The 20,596-nt window shown below is 39.1% G+C and overlaps 1 protein-coding gene across 9 annotated transcripts in view; it reads right to left on the bottom strand.

The window, feature by feature from the left end:
* The window catches only part of PAK3 (p21 (RAC1) activated kinase 3), a 286,225-nt gene that overhangs the window by 188,418 nt on the left and 77,211 nt on the right, over positions 1-20,596 (bottom strand). For 4 of the 9 annotated variants that reach the window (XR_002776059.1, XM_023520009.1, XM_023520013.1 and 1 more), the window contains exon 2: positions 2,199-2,259. The exons of 4 other annotated variants lie outside the window; for them this stretch is intronic. The gene's annotated coding sequence lies outside the window, so the exon portion shown is untranslated. The remainder of the gene's footprint in view (positions 1-2,198; positions 2,260-20,596) is intronic. One more of the 9 variants, XM_011374344.2, reaches the window with a different exon arrangement.

Genomic DNA, 20,596 nt, shown 5'->3' with positions numbered 1-20,596 from the left:
TGAGTTCATGTTTACTAGATACTTAGTTTTTGCCAAGAAGAGTGCTAAATGCTTTACCTATATTCTAGCTTACGTAATTCTCACAACAGCCCAATAAATTAGAGACTCTTATTCTCATCTCTATTTTAGAGAAGAGCAAATTAAGGCTTGGAGAGGTTAAGTAACTTATCTAATGGAACTTGGTGAAGTAGGGACCCAGGTCTGTCTGATTCCAATGCCACACTGCCATTTGCAGTCACTGAGTAGCATTCTCTCTGGACCTAGGTTGATTCTTCTACTGCACGCAAACCTCTAAACTCTTCTTCTTTAATGGTATCTTGGAAACATTTTTTGTTATACCTAATTTTCCTGGAGTGATTAAGAACTTCCAAGGGCCCAGCCCTTCTCTATCATGCAGGATGTCCCTCTGGAGTCTCAGGGTCAACAGATGTGTCTCAGCCAAGACATTATAGGAATTATGTGCCTCAGAGGATTCCTTAGCCACAGGGCACCCCATGGGCCTCGCTACTTTAAGGAAATTCATTTACCTATGTGCTCACACCTTGCTTTGCCTTCCTGGTTTGGATTTCAGACAAGCTCAGGACTGGCTACACTAATACTCCATCTCCAATCATTCATGAAGCCACATTTGTGTGGGCTGCAGTCTAGCCTGGTTCTCCAAGTGGAAAATCATCTCTGCCCCAATTCTCCCACTATCCTTTGTCTGTATGGTCTATTAAAGCATCAGCCTGGTCCGCTGAGCTTAGAGTAATGCCTGCACTCTCTCTTCTCTCTCTCTCAGCTCAGCACTAAGCAACTTTGCCTGAAGTATACTTCTTCTGGTCTTTGGTGAGTGGTGGGTGGTGGAGTGTGGATGAATGGATGCTATTTTCTGCCCAAATAAGAAGCTAAATGGCAGATGCAGGTACAGCTAGGTCAGATATAAAACCGGGTTTTATGAGATGAAAATTCCTCTCATTTAATGGCAACAGGAACCTTACAAATGGGAAGACTGTAAATCAGCAGGCAACATCCAGCACATTAATCAAACAATTTCATCAAAAGCCTCTTGTCAATCAGAGTTGTCCAGGATCTGACAAGGGGGCAGAAAGTAAAACTGGCTTTCAGAATAATAGTTTATTTGTGAGCATGGGAAGGGTGGTTGGTTGAGCCTGCCCTTCATATCACTGACTTTCATGGATCAGTTTTAAAATGTCACCCAAGGAAACACAAGCTTAAATCAAAGTGGCATAGAGGAAAGAAAACTCTAAGTTCTGGCTTAACCTGGGTTTATCTTAGGTCTTCTTTACTACTGACTAAGTGGATGACCTACCTTGGGAGGCAAGTCATAGAACTTCTAATAAGGAAGTGATGGTAAAAATACATCTTATCCAATCCTCTCTTGATGCTTGACTATATTTAATACCACCAGCCTCTAATGGCATCCTGGCAGTGACAGGGAACTTGCTACTCATCAAAACATTTCCTCCAGTACTTAGTGAGCTCTCAATTTCATCTATTCTTTTTTATTTAACAAGCACTTATATTACGCTTCACATCTGTCAGATAAAGATCTAAGCAAATCACAAATACTAAAATATTTAATCCTTATAACAACCCTATTATGTAGATACTATTATTACTCCCATGTTATAGGTGAGAAAACTTAGTGCCAGAAAAGCTAAGATACTCAAAGTCAGACAGCTAGCTAGTAAGTGTCAGAGCAGGACTCTGACCCAGGCAATGTGGCTTTTTACTATATGTGCTGAATCACTGCACTGTGCAAAGCTCTTTTATTGGGTTGAAACCTGTTTACCTCTTTGTAACTTGCACAGCATTGGTTCTAATATTTACTCTTTATGGAGTCCCATAGGCCACATTATATTTAACCTCAGTAAGGCCTTTTCTTAAGTTCAAGGCAGATTAGCATGATGGTAGTATTGCTGGAACAATGATAGGGCTAATACTCAAGCCTAGGTGGGCAGAAAAAAACAGAGCACTTTACTGTCTGAGTACTAGAGCCGCAGAAGGAAAGAAACTCCTCCAAGGTCAAAGAGTGAGTTGATGACAGAGTTTGAACTTGAATCTGTATAATTTGACTTCATATCAATGTCCTTTATGATATAGTCCCTGACACTACCTCCATCCTGGACTCCTGCTCCCAATACACACGTTATTATTGTTGATATAATTGTAGCTACCATTCAATGAGTACTTACCTATTCTGTGCCTGATGTTCTGCATACATTATCTCATTTAATCCTCAGAACCACTTCTACCCTGTGGAATAGAAATTACTATTATCTTTATTTTACAGAGATGGAAGTTGAGGCATAAGGAAGTCAAATAATTTGCCAATAGCCAAACAGCTGGTAAGTTGCAGAACTTGGATTTGAACACAGATCTTTCTGTCACTAGAGTCTGGGCTTTTAATGACTATGTCGCAGACCTCCCCATTATATTCACAAGAAACCTTGGGGCATCTTGGCAAATCCTTTGTTTAAAGGAAGGTTATTAGTGTCAAAAACCTATGAATGAATACCTACGGCTATCCTCTTCCTGAGGTAATCAGATAATTCTTTTTTTAAATATTGGGATAGAAGAATTTGAGAGAAAGAAGGTAGTTTGCCTCATAACTCAAGTGATAAGACACAAGTTTATAACTGATAATACATGATTCTTGAAGAAGATTCGTGCTTGCTTTAATTTTACATGAAAGTTTTTCTTAACACCTACTATGTACCAGGTACTATACTAGTAATACAGTAGGACTATGCTGTCCGCTACTTGACAGGCTCGATTTGTTTCTTGCCAGAGTTATGCTGAGTCTCTATGATTAAAGGAAACATAATATTTACTCTACTTCTGCCCCAAACTGAAATATTTGTTTTTTCTTGAGAGGTAAAAACCAAGAAAATACCAGTTTTTGAACAATCAAGGGAGGGATGTGGAAAGATTTAAAAAGCCATCCACACCAACCCAAACCCCAAATGGAAATCCTCTCCATTTTAAAGCGCTTGCAGCAAGCTTAAAAAAAAAAATCGCCACAAATATGACAGAGGGTTGATAGCCTTCATATAAAGAGTTTACACATTTGTTAAGAAAAATACTAAAACTCTAATGGTTAAATGGGCAAAAGATACAAATAATTTCTAAGGGAGGAAATCTCAATGGCTATTAAATGCATGAAAACTATTCAACCTCACCTAGTAATAAAATAAAAATAAAGCAACTGTGATACAAATTTTGCCCATCAAAGAAACAATTTTTTTTTAAAAAGAGGACTTAATGCTGGCAAAAGAATGTCCTAGAGGCACTCTTATACATGGCTAGTAGAAACTGGATAAACTTTCTATAAAGAAATTTAGTAGTAAGTATATTAAGCCTACATGTTTTGACCCTTTGACATATAACGGTTTGCTTTGGGCATGTGTGAGGAAGCAGGTATGGTTTAGGCCACAGGCCTACCTACTTACTCAATAGATACTCAGCACACACTACCTTGGACAGTCAAACTTAGCTACGTGTCTCTGGTATCTCAGTTTGGCTCTGGTCTATGTCTAGTGTCACCTCCTGCAGCAACCTTCCACACTGAGTACACTCAAGCAATGGCTACTTAACATCAACGAGCTGATGGAAAAGATGATAAACTATAAATATAATAAGCATAGGCTTTGGTTAGGCTTTCCACTGATGAGTCATTTGGCTTTGAGGGGCTTACTTACTTCTCTGTTTATTGACTAACCTCTGACCTGTAATTTGGGCCTGGTTTTATGAAAGTCTCAAGGTGACTTTGGGGAGAAGCTCGGCCAGTTCCAAATTGTTTGATCTTAAGAAAGCTACTTAACCTCTCTCAGAACTTTGATTTGGTCATCTATTGAATACTTCCTTCATAGGGTTGAAGTGAAAATGGAATGAAATACTCCATGTAAATAACTTAGCACTGTGTTAAACGCAGTAAGAATAATGAATGAAGGGGGCTAAAACATAATATCTTATAGTTGCACAGCATTTAAAATTCTATTTTTAAAGCATTTTCTATTTTTTTTTCTATCTCTCTCTAGGAAAGCCTTAAACATCTAGCGAATAATGTCTCACAGCCATGACCACAACCTCCACCTGCTGGTACACCATACCACTTCCACCCCACTCTCATTCCAGGTGCCATTCAGTCCCCAGCATGGTGTCAGTTACCCACAGTAAAGAACAACAGGTGGTTTGGAAAAATTCAACCTACTGCTTACAACTCCTTGTGGGCATTGCAGTGGCTATTTAACAGTGAATAAACAGATTAGGAGATTTACGCAAGTCCCTGTGGAGTAAAGAGTTAAAACAAGAGGCAGAATCTTACCCTTGTTGACCAAAACTACCTATATTAGCATAGCACTGAATGTGTTTCAGGATGTCTTCCTGACATCTCAGTTGAGCCTCCCGACAAGGCTATGAATTCATCAGGACATATATTAACACTGCCAAAGGAAAGACAAGGAAATGAGGTTCAGAGAAGGACAGCCTTACCCAAGGTCATATGGTTAGTTAGCATCAGAGGCAAAATGAGATCCTATGTCTCTTCTATGGTAGTCTAGAGTTCTTTTCACTATACTACAGGTCCTGGCACAGCTGTCAAGGTCAATTTCAAGGAAGTGCAGTACCTCCGACAAGATGCAGAGGTTGTTCTGGGAAAAAGTACATGACTGGTAACAGCAAGCACACCCTTTGTCCTTTTTGTAATGTATTTGCCCTGACCTGGAAAATTGCCAAAGAACTGAAAGAGCAGCATCCATGGAATAATAAAGAGGTTGTATAAAAGATTAGCCAAAGATACTTATGTAAAAATTGGATTTTATACGTTGTTAGAAAGGGAGGCTTGGAGAAGTAATCAGTGAAATATTTGGCCACAGTCTCTTGCTTATGGAAGGTGACCCCATTTTTCTGCTTTTAGGATGATTTTAAAAAAATCTCCTCTGGGCTTTTCCTATCTCTCTCTCTCTCTCTCTCTCTCTATCTATCTATCTATCTATCTATCTATCTATCTATCTATCTATGTATGTATGATCTATCTATCTATCTAATCTTCTTAGGGGATATTTTAGCCCTCTGAGTAGGTTACTGTGACCATCTCCGAAGAAATAGGTTAGCCTTCAATTTTAATCACTAGCTTCCATTCTCATGGGGAAAATAAAGTATAGAAATGAAATATAGAAGGGAAAATTTAAAGTAGAATTGTGTATGCACTTGTATGTGTGTATTTGTGTGTGTGTGTGTGCATACAGGGGAAGGAGAGATGAGAAATTGAAATTAAGAAAAAGAGTATCTAGCTCTGCTGGAGTTATGACACTGGGATGGCCTAAGCACAGCAGTCCTCAACATTTCTGGTACCAGGGATCAGTGCTCCTATGAGAATCTAATGCCTGATGATCTGAGGTGGAGCTAAGACGGTGATGCTAGTGCAGGGCAGCAGCTGCAAATACAGATGAAGCTTCGCTCGCTCACCCACCACTCATCTCTTGCTGTACGACCTGGTTCCTAACAGGCCATGGACTGGTACTGGTCCGCGTCCCAGGGGTTGCGGACCCCTGGCCTAAGGGATGAAATTGTGGAATTATTTTTATCTATGGTATCAAATGGGTACTGGATTTATCGGAGTGATCACTTTGTAAGTTATATAAATGTCTAATCACTGCGTTGTGCACACTAACAGAAAAAGAGTATATAAGATAATGTCCCCTCACGTGATTACAAAATAATAATAGCAACAAAATTAATAAGTCACATTTATTGAGATCTTATCATGTGACAATTATCATGATAAATGTTTTATTATCATTATTTTATTTATTCTTTACAACTCTGTAAGGTAGATATTATCATCATTCCCATTTTACAGATGAGCAAATAGCTGCTTAGAGTAATTAAGTAACTAGACCAAAGTCACAGAGTGAACATCACAGCTCAGACTGAAACAAAGCATTCAGCTCAACTGCCTATGACTTAAACATTACACTCTATTCTCCTGAATGGATGCAGGTAGATGGACTCCTCTCCCTCCCCCCAAATAAGACAATATTTACTAAGAGCCTCTCAGAGTAGCTGTATAATTTGTACTCTGTTTCATCCTTATAGCAGGTATTATTTGTCCCCATCCTATAATAAAGAAAATTTAGGAAAAAGAAGATAAAGAAAATTGTTCAAGGTTCCAAAGCTAACAAACGGCAAAGGCAGAATTAGAAGACAAGATTTCTGACTCCCAGTCCAATGCTCTTTCCATTATACTATGTTTGCTTGACAGCTTCTGACATGGATCCCAGTGTTCCCTCCTCTGGATCCACAGTCATGGAGTATGGGCTGGACCTAGTGACTTGTTTCTAAGGAACAGAATATGGCAAAAGTCATGAGATGCCACTGTAGAGATTAGGTTACTAAAGACTGTTAATCCATTTTGCCGGCACTCTCTCTCTATTGCCTTTTCAGCTTGGACACATTGATGAGTAAACTGCCATACTGGAGAGATCATGTAGCAAAGAACCGAGGGCAGCCTCTGGCCAGTAGCTGGTAAAGAGCTGAGGTCCTCAGTCCAACAACCTGCAAGAAACTGAATCCTCCCAACAACCACATGAGTAAGCTTAAAAGTGGACCCTTTCCCAGTTGAGTCATGAGATGACTACACTCCTGGCCAATATCTTTACTGCAGCCTTGTTAGAGACCTTGCTAAGTTGTGCCTGGAGTTCTGACCCACAGAAACAAAGATAATAAATGTGTTTTGTGTAAAGCCATTAAGTTTTGGGGTAATTTGTTATATAGCAATAGATAACTAACACAATATGATTCCAGCCAGCAGCTTCATTGAACATCTACTTATTCATAGCAAAAGAAATCCATGGCACAACCCTTGAGAGGGATGAGAAAAAAAGATCTAAGTGAGCTTTGTATCTCTAAGAAAGGATTGTGAATCCGAGGATCACCTCTTGGCCTGCTTCAATGTTTCCTCTACCCTGAAGTTCTGATAGCCATGGCCTAAGGTGGTACAGGTAGATTTAGAGCTTCTCATCCTCCACTGGTCACTGATCCCAGCATTTCTCAGTGCTCAACTTGTGTTCAAACCAAGTGGTTGGCAATCTGAGGTCAGCTTCTCCTCACTGTTAGCTTGGGAAGCACCATAAATCCCCTCTAAGGAGTTCCCACTGGGCCCAAGCCAACACACCAGGCTGTCTCCATTCTAGAAACTGTAGCTGCTCCCAGCTATTGCCCCAACTACAGTGTTATTTTGGAATTTCTGAGTGTGGGCTGGAGTAAGTGAAAGGTTTTGACAGATTCCCACAAAGCAATTAGCCAAATGAGAATCACTTACGCTCAATTTTCAAATGGCTAATTTGGTGTCAGGGAATCTTCTTTTAAAAGGCGTGGGTAGCACACATCCCAGTGTATCCTGTAACTATTTAGCTAGATAGCTTAGACAAGGGAGTTGCATTCCCAAATGCTGAGAAAGTCTTATCAAGGGGGTCCGTCTGAGTTCCTCCTTTGCAGCTCAGGTGTCTCTACAACAATTAGAAACAAGCTAGGCTGAGTTACTTTTCATCATATCAACATAATCAGCAAGGTGAATGCAGGCCAATGTGGGGCCTTTGCAGATCCATGCTGTGCGTGTGAGGGCAGAGTCCTCTGCACCAACCCTTAGGCCTATGTATCATGAATTCCTCTGTGTGTGTGTGTGTGTGTGCGCGCGCGCGTGTGTGTGTGTGTGTTTGTGTGTGTGTGTATGGGTCTGCAGGTATGGGGGGAGGAGGAGGAAGAGGAGAGGTGTGTGGCATATTTAGGAATGTGCACTCCCCACAGACATGTATGCTTGAAAAAGTATCATCTCTTACAAAAGTAGGTGATGTTGTGAAGATTTGGTTTCTCATAGTTACATGTGGCATGCTTGTATAGAGGGCTGTGGCCATGAAGACTGTGCATGTGTGTGTGTGGCTCTTGTGTATTCAGAGGGAGGCTATAAATGTGAGAGCTCTACCCATCTCTCATTGTACAGAATTGGGATGTTTCAGGGTCAGCATACTTAAATCTGGTGATAATAAATCAAGTCACAATGGGACTATGTCTGTATGTATAACACGTCTCAAATCCTTAGTGTGTCATTCACTTATGTGTGTGTGTGCACAAGTATAACTTCCTGCATGTTAGTAATAAGGAAAAAGAAGACAAGTATATGAGCATGGGAGACAGAAACTGACAATGAGCCCATCAAGAGCCCTTTAAGAGAACAAGGAAGAAGATCTGGCTCATTAAGTAGCTACCTCATTAGGCCCTGAGTTGCCAGGGAGCTGAGCCAAACCATTTCATTTTCTTGACAATTGATCCAAGCCTCCCCCTAACCTCTATTCCTCCACTTCAGTAATCAGGAGAAAGAAAAATAGAGCAAAATTGCTCCTACCCCAGATGAAATGTACATGTCCTCCATGCTTCTTCCTTTTCTAACAAGTGTCTGTGAATACCTGCCTAGCCTAGGCTCAGCACTGGACAGTCTTTCCTTTGTTTTTCATTATCTTCATTTGATCTACAAAGTATATTGTCCACAGGGGAATCTAGGAAAGAAGAGTTAAATGCAATACTGTGAGCTACTTGAATCTCAATTTCTGACTGTTCCCACAAATAATAGGAGCACAGGACTACAAGTAGACTAGTAAATGGATTATCTTGTACATAGAGGTCTGGGTCCCTAAAGAATCAGGCTTAGCTGAAAACCAGAGTTGCTCACATAATCTTTTTTTTTTCTTTGCCTGTAGTTACACAAACATGATCCCATTTTAATGATCTTTCAGAACGTTGATCCAAATGTTTACTAGCTTGAACAAGTTTCTAGATGAAAAACGCCAACATGGTAGCCAAAAAGAAATGTGTTACTCCTTTTTTTCTAGAGCAAGAAATTATAGCAAATGCAATGTTGGGCCTCTTAACCATTTTTCTGCAATGAACTCCCATGGCATTCTGATGAAAGCTATAGATCCTTCTCAGAACAATGTTTTTAAATGTATAAAATTAATATGCAGGATTATCAAGGAAACCAATTATATTGCAAGTACTCTATTATTTAAAATGTTGTAATGTAGTCATATATAAGCTTCCTTATTAACATGTTAAACGAGTTTTAGCAGCAGGTCTCAAAACTAACGTAATTTCAGAATAGCGATGAGCACAAATGATACTTCAAAATATTGGCACCAGTTGTAATGTTATAAGAAAAATCTGTGATTTCTATTGGTGATAAAGTCACAAGCACTGCTAATACTACTGGGGTTTATTTCTTCCATTTGTAAAGCTAAATTTCAGTTAGAGATTAGTAAAAATACAAATGTACTTTTTTCCCATCCAAGTTCAAAGACCCCCCTAAATTATTCTATCTGCAGATGCCTAAATGGTTAAATGAGAGAGAAAGAGAGAGAGAGAGAGAGAAAGCCAAAACTGAAAATAAGTCTGCAATAGTAATCCCCAAATAAGAGAATATTCTGATCACTGCTTAAAAGTCAAAGGAGGCTGAGGAAGATGAAGACAGTGATTATGTTAGAGGTAGAAAGAAACAACAATGACAAGTATACAATCAAATAACAACAGAGAAAAATCTGCTCCCGCCCTGATTTGGTTCACCAAATATTTGGACGTCAGACCTCATTCAGCCATAGATATTTACAGTCACCGCAGTAACTGAGCATGGTGATGGGTCAGCATCAACCAGAATGTGTTGAAATACATTTCATTACTGTCCTTTGCTCACAGAAGCCCTTCATTGGTTCCCCTCTATAGGGAGAAGCCTAACCTTTTTAGATTGGCCTCCAAGGATTCTCAGTATATCCCTCCTATAAGAAACCTCTAACCCTCTTAAATAGTTAATTAGTCCCTGCTCTAGATTCCCCCAGCCCTTTCTATCTACTTCTAGTTTAATACTCATTACTGTATTTTAGTTCCCTGCTTCACATATTTATTTCTCCCATTGGACCGTAAGCTCCTCAAAAATAGAAGCTATGCTTTATTTGTCTCACAGTAGGTAATCATCTTGTCTGTGTTGCATGTATATGCTAATGAGTGGAAAGTCTTGTTTCCAATGGATAGCCATTTCAAACAAATGGCTTTGGCCACATTACTAGTTCACTTTGCAATTTGGTTGGGACAAGGGTGAGGGTGGGTTCCTTGGAGTTAGTTATTTACCAGTTGCCAAAATTATAGCCAGTGGAAAGAGTTCAGCTAACTCCAAACTGACCTATAACAAAACTTAAACTTTCACAGTGAGAATTAATGTAATTTAAATGTATTGAAACGAAGTTAATATGTAACATTTGTACCACTGTTGAGCACATTTAAAATCTAATGAAAGGAGTGGGAAATGACCAGAAAGTATTTCATGATGTCTTGAAGAATGATGTCTTGAACTTCAAAAATCAATCAGGAAACAAGATCAAATTGAGTTGTTTTTTTTTTTTGCTTTATTTCAGCCCAGTTCTCCAAATTTCCATCCATCCTTCCATCCATCCATCCAACATCCCTTCAAATATACATCCAACATCAGTCCATCTGCTCATCTATAATTGATGCATACACCCAAAATCCCTTTGTCCATCCATGCACTCATCTATTTAGCCAACATAACTAGGAAGTTTAGTCTTCTTGGAATCTTCAAGGCAAATGAACTCTGTAGTTAATCTAGCTCTCAAACTGAGTGCCTTGTGAAAATTCTTGTAGAGAGTGTTGAAATCTGATATTTAACAATTGTTGAGTTGAACTAAGCAGCCCCTCTCTTTAAAAGCTTCCTAGATCTTTTCGGTCCTGCCCTTTCTTCTCACTGCAGATTCCCAATAATTCTCACACATCAATCCTGTCACCTTCTATATAAAGTTTATCCTCAGTGAACACTAGTAAGGATCCGGGGTGGGAGGAGTCTTCCTCCTCAACATAAAGGTAGTATTCTGCTGTAGTCTTTTGATAGATGTGGAGAAATGGCAAGGAGGTTAAGGGAGGATGTGATAAAAGGAACCCCGTCTTAGAACTCACCTCCTCCCCTTAAAGATCCCTGAGGCTTCACAGGCTCCCAATTCCTTAAGGAGGGTACAAGAGAACAAGCAACAGGAGATGGAGAGTAACAGAAATATCTGAAAGCTATACGGGAGGGAGGTTGTTGTCTCACTAAGCCAAGACTCCTAAGCAAGTTTATTGAGATCCCAGGCAGAGAGCAGAGCAGCATGAAATGGCACTGTAACTCAGTCCCTGATTGGCACTGGTGTGTGATTCCTGGAATAAATGAATTAGTGCAGTCCAGTGCAGTCAAATGAAATAAATTGCCCAGAGAGGGTTAGCAGTCTTCCTTTCATCCCCAGGGAAGGGCCTTCACTGTCTGCTCCTTGGGGCATGTCCATTCCATGCTCTTTGATTCCCTTTTCATTTCTTGTTGTGTATATTCTATAGTTTATTTGTGGTTACCATGAGGATTACATATAATATCATAAAGTTATGACAATCTATCTTTGATATCAACTTAAATCACATACGAAATCTCTATACCTTTATAGCTCCACCCACTTCCCATTTTATGTTATTGATGTTACAAATTACATCTTTATGTATTGTGTACCCATTAACATAGGCTTATATTTTTCATGCTTTTGTCTTTTAAATTCTTTAGAAAATACAAAGTGGAGTTATAAACACAAATTACAATGTTTTTATATTTGTCCATGTATTTACATTTACTGGAGAACTTTATAGTTTCATATGGCTTCAAATTGCTGTCTAGCATTCTTTCAATTCAACTTGAAGGACTTTCAGCATTTTTTTTCAGGGTGGGTCTAGTAAGAATGAATGCCCTCAGCTTTTGTTTATCTTGTACATGTCTTAATATCTCCTTTATTTTTGAAGGACAATTTTGCTAGATACAGAATTTTCAGTTGACAGTTTATTTTTCTTTCAGCATTTAACATATATTATACCATTATCTTCTGGACTACAAGGTTTCTGCTGAGAGATCTGCTGACCGTCTTATGGGGGAATCCCTTATATATGATATGACAGGTCACTTTTCGCTTTCTGCTTTTAAGAATTTCTGTCATTCTCTTTTGACTGTTTGATTACAATGCGCTTTTATGTGGGTCTTCTAAGGTTTACCATACTTGGAGTTTATTGAGCCTCTTGGATTTGTATATCCATGACTTTCTTCAAATTTGGAAAGTTTTTAGCCATTATTTCTTCAAATAATCTCTCTGTGCCTTTCTCTCTTCTCCTTCTGGGACTCCCATAATGTGCATACTCTTGTGTTTAATGGTATTCCATAAGTTCTTTAAGCTCTGGTCACTTTTATTCATTATTTTCTTTTTGCTCCTCAGTCTCCATAACTTCAAATGATCTGTCTTCAACTTTGCTGATTCCTTCTTCTGCCTGTTTGAATCTGCCTTTGAAATCCTCTAGTAGAGTTTTCAATTTATTTATTTCATATTTCAGCTTCAGAATTTGGTTATTTTTCATAATTTCTATGTCTTTGCTGATATTCTCATTTAGTTTATATGTTTTCTTTTTGTTTTTGTGTTTTTATATTTCTGATGTTTTAGTCTGCTCTTGCTGCCACAACAAAATACCAAAGACTCAGCTTAAACAATATAAATTTATTTTTTTCACACTTCTGGAGGCTGGAAATCTGAGATCATGTTGCCAGCATTGTTGGGTTCTGATGACAACTGTCTTATTGGCTCGTAGACAACCACCTTCTTGCTATGCCCATACGAGAGAGAGAGAGAGAGAGAGAGAGAGAGAGAGAGGCATGAGCAAGCTCTGCCTCTTCTTACGAAGGAACTAATCCCACCATGACAATGCTACCCACATGACCTCATATAAACCCAATTACCTTCCAAAAGCCCCATCTCCAAATACCATGGGATTTGGACTTCAAAATATAAATGGTGGAGAGGAGCAAATAAGTCCATAGCACTTATTTCCTTTAGTTTTTTTGTATTTCCCTTTAGCATATATAAGACAGCGGTTTTAAAGTTTTGTCTAGTAAGTCCAATGTATGTATTTCTTCAGGGATAGTTTCTGGAGATGTATTTTGTTCATTTTAGCAAGCCAGTTTTTCCTGTGTTTTTGTATCTAGTAATCTTTTGGGGGTGGGGGGGAATTGAGTATTTAAAAAGGCAGCCACCTCTTCCAGTCTCTGCAGACTAGTGTGGAAGACCTTCATTAATTAGCAGGCCACTGAGCCTTGAGATCAGTCCAGGGTGAAAGCTTTTAAGTTCTTTACAAGTCTTTTTCTGGGCGTATATCCTGTTCGGGTTTCTGCATGTATGATTTTTTTTTCCTTAAATTTTCTCTAGCTGCTTTTAAATGTCTTAATTTTCCAGGGTTTCACCCTTGCTTCTTCTTGGGGCTTTAGATATTCTATTGCATTTCTTTGCTCATAAACTTTTGCTCCCAGGTATCCACAGTACTCCTGCAATTTTCACATGCTGCAGCACCTGCCACTACCTCCATGGCTTTCGTCTTGAGTTCCAAACTATACTTCCATTCCCCATCTAAGCTCTGAGTGAAGTGAGACAGAAACCAGTTCCTTGGAGCCCACAGACAGGCCAGAACATTACAAACAAGTTCCACTCTGCTCCTTCTGTCCCAAGGGAGGGAACTGGGGATTGGTCCGATTCCTCCCAAGTATGCTGCACCACACTGGGGAGTGGGTGAGGCAAGAGTGAGTAAAATGCCACAAAATATCCTTCCATTTTGAATATAGTTTTTCCTTGATTGGGCATTTGCTTGGTTGCTATTGAGCTTTGACTGGTTTTCAGAGCTCCAATATTTAAATCAGTCCTTAGTTGTTTATTTGATGTTTCCACGAGGGCCTGGAGCTTCCTAGTCCACTATCTTGCTAAAAGCACCTACTTGCACTTATCATTAATTATTGAATCTACAGTGCATGGCACATAGCAAGTGCTTAACAAATGTTTACTGGATTGAATTTTAATCTACTTGCATTATTCATTATTGCTTCAGGTATATTAAACTTGAGTCCTCACCTAGATTGTAAATTCCCTAGAGTAAGGAACCATTCATAACTTCTGCCATGTTTACACAAAGTGGGTGCTCAACATTTTCTTACTTTGCTCAAAGTAGATGTTTAATAAATATTTATCGATTTTATAAAATTGAATTGGCTTTTAGCCCTTATTCTTGCCTTGCCTTTACCCAGAGTGAATATCAGACTTTGATCTGATAGATAGTACATAAAATGAATGGACTGGAACTATATATTTCTCTCAGTTCACTCCTAGGAGGTAAAAATAAATCTAGGTCTAGTCACTATTCTTCCCCATGCCAAACTCATAATCATTTCCAGCCAAAATCAGGAACTACTATCCTTGTTGAATTTTTACTATTTATCATTGTAAGTGCCAAAGGAAACTCCAGTTTTAGAATAAAAGGAACAGGTCAGAAACTCCTATTTACCTCCAAAAGTCCTGGGGCAGATGCTTTAATGATTGTCTCATCTTCCTTCCTTCCTTCCTTCCTTCCTTCCTTCCTTCCTTCCTTCCTTCCTTCCTTCCTTCCTTCCTTCCTTCCTCCCTCCCTCCCTCCCTCCCTCCCTCCCTCCTTCCTTCCTCTTTCCCTCCCTACCTTCTACCACAACTGTATATAGAACAACCACTATTGGACAAGAACTGACGATATACACATGAGATGAGTAAGGCATGGACCTTGCCACAAAAGAATTCATTGAAGAGTAATCATATTTGTGATTCCCCACTCTATCTGGAATAATGGTTACACTTTAAAAGAGTTCAAACAGCTAATTATCTCTCTGGTAACAAAACCAGTTTAGATCTTGTGACCTCCTCCTTTGCACTCTTTGTAAGCACACATGCATGCATACACACACACTCACACATACACACAGACACACATATACTTTTAAGTAGGCAAACTATCAAAATTTCTCTTTTCGCTTTTTCATGTCTCCATTCAGTTATCCTGGCACTGCTTCTCCCTCCCCCAGGCAACTAGTGTAGTCTTAATAATACCAGCTAACGTTTATAGAGAGTTTACGCTATGCCTGGCACAATGCCCCCATGTGTTGCCACAGATGCTCCTCTTCCTGACAGAGCCCTATGTGCTGCTTTCACCCCTCCAACACAATTCTGTCTCATAGCCCAGTTCCAAATCCTCTTAAGCTCCCAGTTAACTGGAAAAGAATCATGCTAAAGTACTCATGGCTGATAAATTTGATTATTGAGCACAGGCTCAGTGATAATTGAGCATTGCTGATAGGGGTTTTGGGGGAACCACTTCTCAGGACATTTCCTTCCCCACGTGATGGAGCAACCTGTTTTACCTTCCACTGCTTGTGTACTAGTCTCGTTATCGTTCTCTGTACATAACTCCCTACTTTTAGATCTCCCAACAATTCTACCCTCAGTAGATACCCCACTGCCTCTTCCTTAGATCAGACCTTTATCACCTCATGCCTGGGCTATCCTAATAACAGCTAATATTTATAATTGGTGACTAAGTGTAAAATACTGTGCTATATATAGATATCTCAATGTAATAAAATAGCCCAATGTAATAAAATAGCTAGGAGCTTGACACAATGTCATTCTTCACATAACCATTTTACCGATGAGGGACTTGAGGCATGGTAACTAGAGTCACATGGCTAACAAGTAGCAGAGCCAGGACACAAACTCGGGGAACTTTGGACCTCATACAATCACACCATAAGGCTTCTCTAGCTAGATGGAGTACATAAAAACAGAGTCTATAGAACTCTCTTTGTTGAGCAGCTTCTGTCTCCATTTGTTTTTTTATTTGGAAGATAAAGTCATTACAGCCCCAGAAAAAAAACTCCCTATGAAACAAGGAGGTGAGGGTTTCCTGAAGTAAACTGGACTACAACTGGCTTTTGAAGGGTAAATGCAACTCAGACAGGAAGAGAGAACAGCAGTCGTCATTTCAGTCTCAGGGATGTGACATGTGCAAGGGTAAATAGTGGGGAATGGCCCAGTTGTGTGGGGAAGACAGAGCAGACCAAGCTGTTAGAGCAAAGGATTCCTTTCCCCAAAGGAGAGTCGGAAATCCAATAGGCAAAGTATGTTAGGGTCAGGTTAGTGCAATCTTGAATGCCAAGCTAAGGGGTTGGGACCTCATCATGAGTAGGCCAGTGGTCTTCACACTGTGTTCCCTGAGGCCTTCGAAAGAAGGGAGGCTCTTGGTCCTCTCTCCCTGCTTCAACTAAAGCATACCTACACTTTTTAGAGCATGTATACTTTTATCTGCTTTTCACTTTGGGTTTTAACTACCTAGTATTTTGCTTTAAAAAAAGTATCTCCCTGCTAATTGGGAAAGAAAAAAAATGGACTTTAATAACTACTACTCTAAGCAATGGAAAACAAGCTATGGTTTTTGACCAGGAGTATGATATGACCAGAATGGTATTTCAGAAATATAATTCTGACAATAGAATGTAGGGTGGACTAGAGGAGATGATCTAAGTAGGGAGGTCTACTTGGACCTTGTTGTAACTGTTTAAGCTGACAAAGTCAGTGGCAGCAGAAATAGTCTAGAAAAAGGACAGGTGTTCAAAACATTCCCAAGGATGTACTTAGAGCATGGTCAATACACCATGATAATTGACAGGATGTGAAGGTCAGTAAGGAGTTAAGGGGTTACATCTCTAAGAAGGGCATTTCAGATGATAAGGAAAATATTTGGCGTCAGACAGCCCATTCTAGTGTGCCTCAAACCATTGCATGTTGGGTAAGCAGCACTTCTGACTCCTTAGAAGATAAAAGTGGCCTCTCTTTGTTATTCTGGAAGGAAAAACAAACTGACACATTCATCTGTAAGCATGATTTGGGCAAAATAAGGACCTATTTTTCAGGACTACTCAGAGACCAGTTACCAGATATTCCTGTCTGACAATAAGAAATTCCCTTGGGGGTCCTAAGGAAAAATGGTGAGAAACAAGCTTAGAGTAGAGCAATATCCTTATAAACCTGTAGTGTCTGCACACAGCAATAACTATTTTAGATTGGGCTTCAATAAATTGAGATTTGGAACTACAGGGCAGAAACCAATGGTCTCCAGAGCACCTAACACATTACTGGTGCTTAATCAGCATTAAATCAGCCATGGAAAGAAGCATGGATCTGTAAGCCTGGAGTAAAAGAGAAATTGAGTTAAGCCAAATGAAACTCAAGCAGAGGCCTAACAAGAAATGGAATTAAGATCTCATGTTACACCCCTCTTCCCTAAGTAGAATGAACACTGGTTGTGGAATCCCAAGTTCAAGGCTTAATCCTGTTGCCAATTATGTATGTGACTTTGGAAAAGTCATTTACCTCTCCCGGACTAATTTACTCTCTTGTCAAATGAGGAGAGTGATTTCCATTATACAAGACTCCTGGAAGGGTGGAATTAGATTGTAAACGTGCTTTGAAAAGCATAAAGTAGAATATACATGGCAAAGTCTTTTGATACAGATCATACATGCCTGGAAAATTGTGTGACCAGAATTTTTATAAATCAAGCCACATATTAACATCTTAATATTTTGTTATACAAGTTTGAAAGAACTTTACAATGAACACCCATGTCCCCACCATATCCTTGATATTTAAAGGCACTATTCAGTAATACTTTTGCAAAAGAAATCAGTAAAGCAGATTGATATTCCTCATTTTCTGTAATTTGTGCTTATTTTCCTATTTCAGCCTCTCTAGTCCCTTTTATGTTTTGCAAAGGAATCTTTATCTGAGGGGGAACCCACAACATGTTTGCTGCCAACAAAATTTATTTTCTCAGTGCTTCTCAAGGTTGGGCCAAGGGTGACTGTGTCTAGAAAGGGCAGGAGAATAATTGTACTTGATCAGTGAAGGAAGACATCAAGAAAATTTGGTCCAGTTTTATAAATTATATGCTGCCTCTTTCTGGAGATCATATTCTTGGATGTCTACTCTTTATAAAAGTCCTTTTCAATTCATACCCTTTGCATTGGGGCAATACATTAATTATTGAAAAGGCAAATAAAATATGCTTAATGAATGAAAATTAAAGTTTTGGATAATAAAAGGAGAGAATCAGAATGCTGTTTATGAATACTAGCCAAGCAATCTTGCCATAGGTAAATTAAAAACCTTTGATCCAACAATCTTCACACAAACATTGGTAAATATACCCAGATGAATGAGGCCGATGCCCTTTTTCAGGGGAATGACCACAAAGTCCTACACAAATTGATGTTCATCAATAGATAAATGGCTGAATAAATTTGGGTATACTCATGTTATACAGCCATTTGAAGGAATGAGCCACATCTGTAACTACTGGTGTGCTGGGAGGTCTGTGATGTACTCATTTTGTATGTGTATATGATGTACGCTGAAGTGCAAAAGCCAAGCTTCAGGGTAATGTATATATCACGATCCCATTCTAGTACAAAGAGCAAAATACCCTAAAGATGTGCTCCATGCCTGTACATATTTGCATGGGCATGGGGAGTTTGGGGGAGGATGCAGACCCAGGCTCTTACTATTGCTTACTCTGTGGAGAAGGAAAGGATAGAGAAACGCACTGCTTATTTTTCTTTGTATGTCTGTGCGTTATTTCACTGATGGCACTGAACATGTGCAACATTTATAATTTCTGAAGACGTTTACTAATTCTGCAAAATAATTTTACATGGGACTTAGAAGATGGTTCCCCTCCATCGTTTCTCTGGCTTTCTGCTCCCCTGTCCTTCACGTATACATTAAGGGATAAGATATTTCTTGCTCGGAGATGTTTGCCTGCTTTGCTGCTAAGTCATTTGCACGCCATAGGGGTGAAGGTTGAAGGGTGAAAGGTGAACGGATGGGGAACAGGTAGGCCTTTAGCTATGCATCATCTCTTTGCTTCTTTCCAACATTTCTGGGAAACATTAAGGACCTACATGAAAAGTCAGACACAGCCGTGTGCATATACTGCTCCTATGTGAACAAGAGGCTTCTGCATTTCAAAATCAAACCTTCATTTCAAGCAATCCGGAAATTGGCAAGCCCTGGGTCCCAGGTGTCCCAACTGCCAAAACTGCATGCCCTCTGCTGCTGCCTCCTCCCTATTTGTATTTTGACCTCTCCCAAATAATAACAAACCAAATCACTAAAACAGTCACCAATTTTTGAGAACCAACTATGAGGCAGGCCCTGGCATTCTGCAAGGCATTTTCAGACATATCTCAATTTAATCTGCACCGCAACTTCTGTGATAGGTAGGTTGTGATTTTGCAAAAATAGAATAGGCTGGAGAGATTTTAGAAGGCTTTCACTAGGTTTATTAAATACCTTGATGAACCAAAGGCTGAGGATTTCCCCAGTGGTATTCCAAGTACTCTTAATGAAAAATGCAGATATGGAGTTCAGAGAAGTTGACTAGAGTTTAAAAGTTCACACAGCCATGAAGAGTAGAAATGGTAATGGCTTGTCCAAGACTTAATTGAGCCAGAGAAACGTGCAGCTTCCCTGGGTTGTTACACAGTACGCAAAAAAGATTTAGTTCCTCAATGTGTAACACAATCTCAGAAAGCCATTATTCATGATATCAACTGCTGACATTGGCATAGCTCTTTACACTTTGCAAAAAATTCCTTTGGATGGTTTTATACATTTTTTTAAATTTTTCAATTAAAGTTGACATTCGATATTATTTTATATTAGTTTCAGGTGTACAGCATAGTTGGTAAACATTTACATAATTTATGAAGTGATCTTGCCAATTAGTCTAGTACCCATTTGGCACTATACATAGTTATTACAATATTATTGACTAGATTCCTTATTCTGTTTTACATCCCCATGACTATTTTGTAACACCCAATTTGTACTTCTTAAACCCTTCACCTTTTTGACTCAGGCCCCAACCTCCCCTCCTATCTGGCAATCACCAGTTTGTTCTCTGTAACTATGAGTAGGTGTTCATTTTGTTTGTTCATTTATATTGTTCTTTAGATTCCACATATAAATAAAATCATACAATGTTTGTCTTTCCCTGTCTGACTTATATCACTTAGTATAATACTGTCTAGGTCCATCTACGATGTTGCAAATGGTAAGGTTCCATTGCTTGTGGATGAGTAATACTCCATTGTATATATGTACCACAATTTCTTTATCCAGTCATCTATTGATGATCAATTAGGTTGCTTCCATATCTTGGCTATTGTAAATAGTGCTGCAGTGAACATAGGTCATATATCTTTTCAAATTTGTGTTTTGGTTTTCTTCAGATGAATACCCAGAAGTAGAATTAATGGGTCATAAGGTAATTCTATTTTTAACTTTTTGAGGAACCTCCAAACAGATTTCCGTAGTGGCTATACTAATTTGCAATTCCACCAATAGTGCACAAGGGTTCTCTTTCTCCACATCCTCATTAACACTTGTTATTTTTTTTATTTAATAATAACAATGGCTATTATTGATGATAACCAATCTGACAAGTGTGAGGTGACATCTCATTGTGGTTTTAATTTGCATTTCTATGATGATTAGTGATGTTGATCATCTTTTCATGTCTATTGGAGAAATGCCTATTCAGATCCTTTTCCCATTTTTTAATTGAATTG

Source organism: Pteropus vampyrus, unplaced genomic scaffold (assembly GCF_000151845.1).
Source record: "Pteropus vampyrus isolate Shadow unplaced genomic scaffold, Pvam_2.0 Scaffold244, whole genome shotgun sequence".
NCBI classification, from domain to species: Eukaryota; Metazoa; Chordata; class Mammalia; order Chiroptera; family Pteropodidae; genus Pteropus; species Pteropus vampyrus.
Note: the sequence above shows the minus strand (reverse complement) of the source record. Positions and strands in the feature narration are given on the sequence as shown.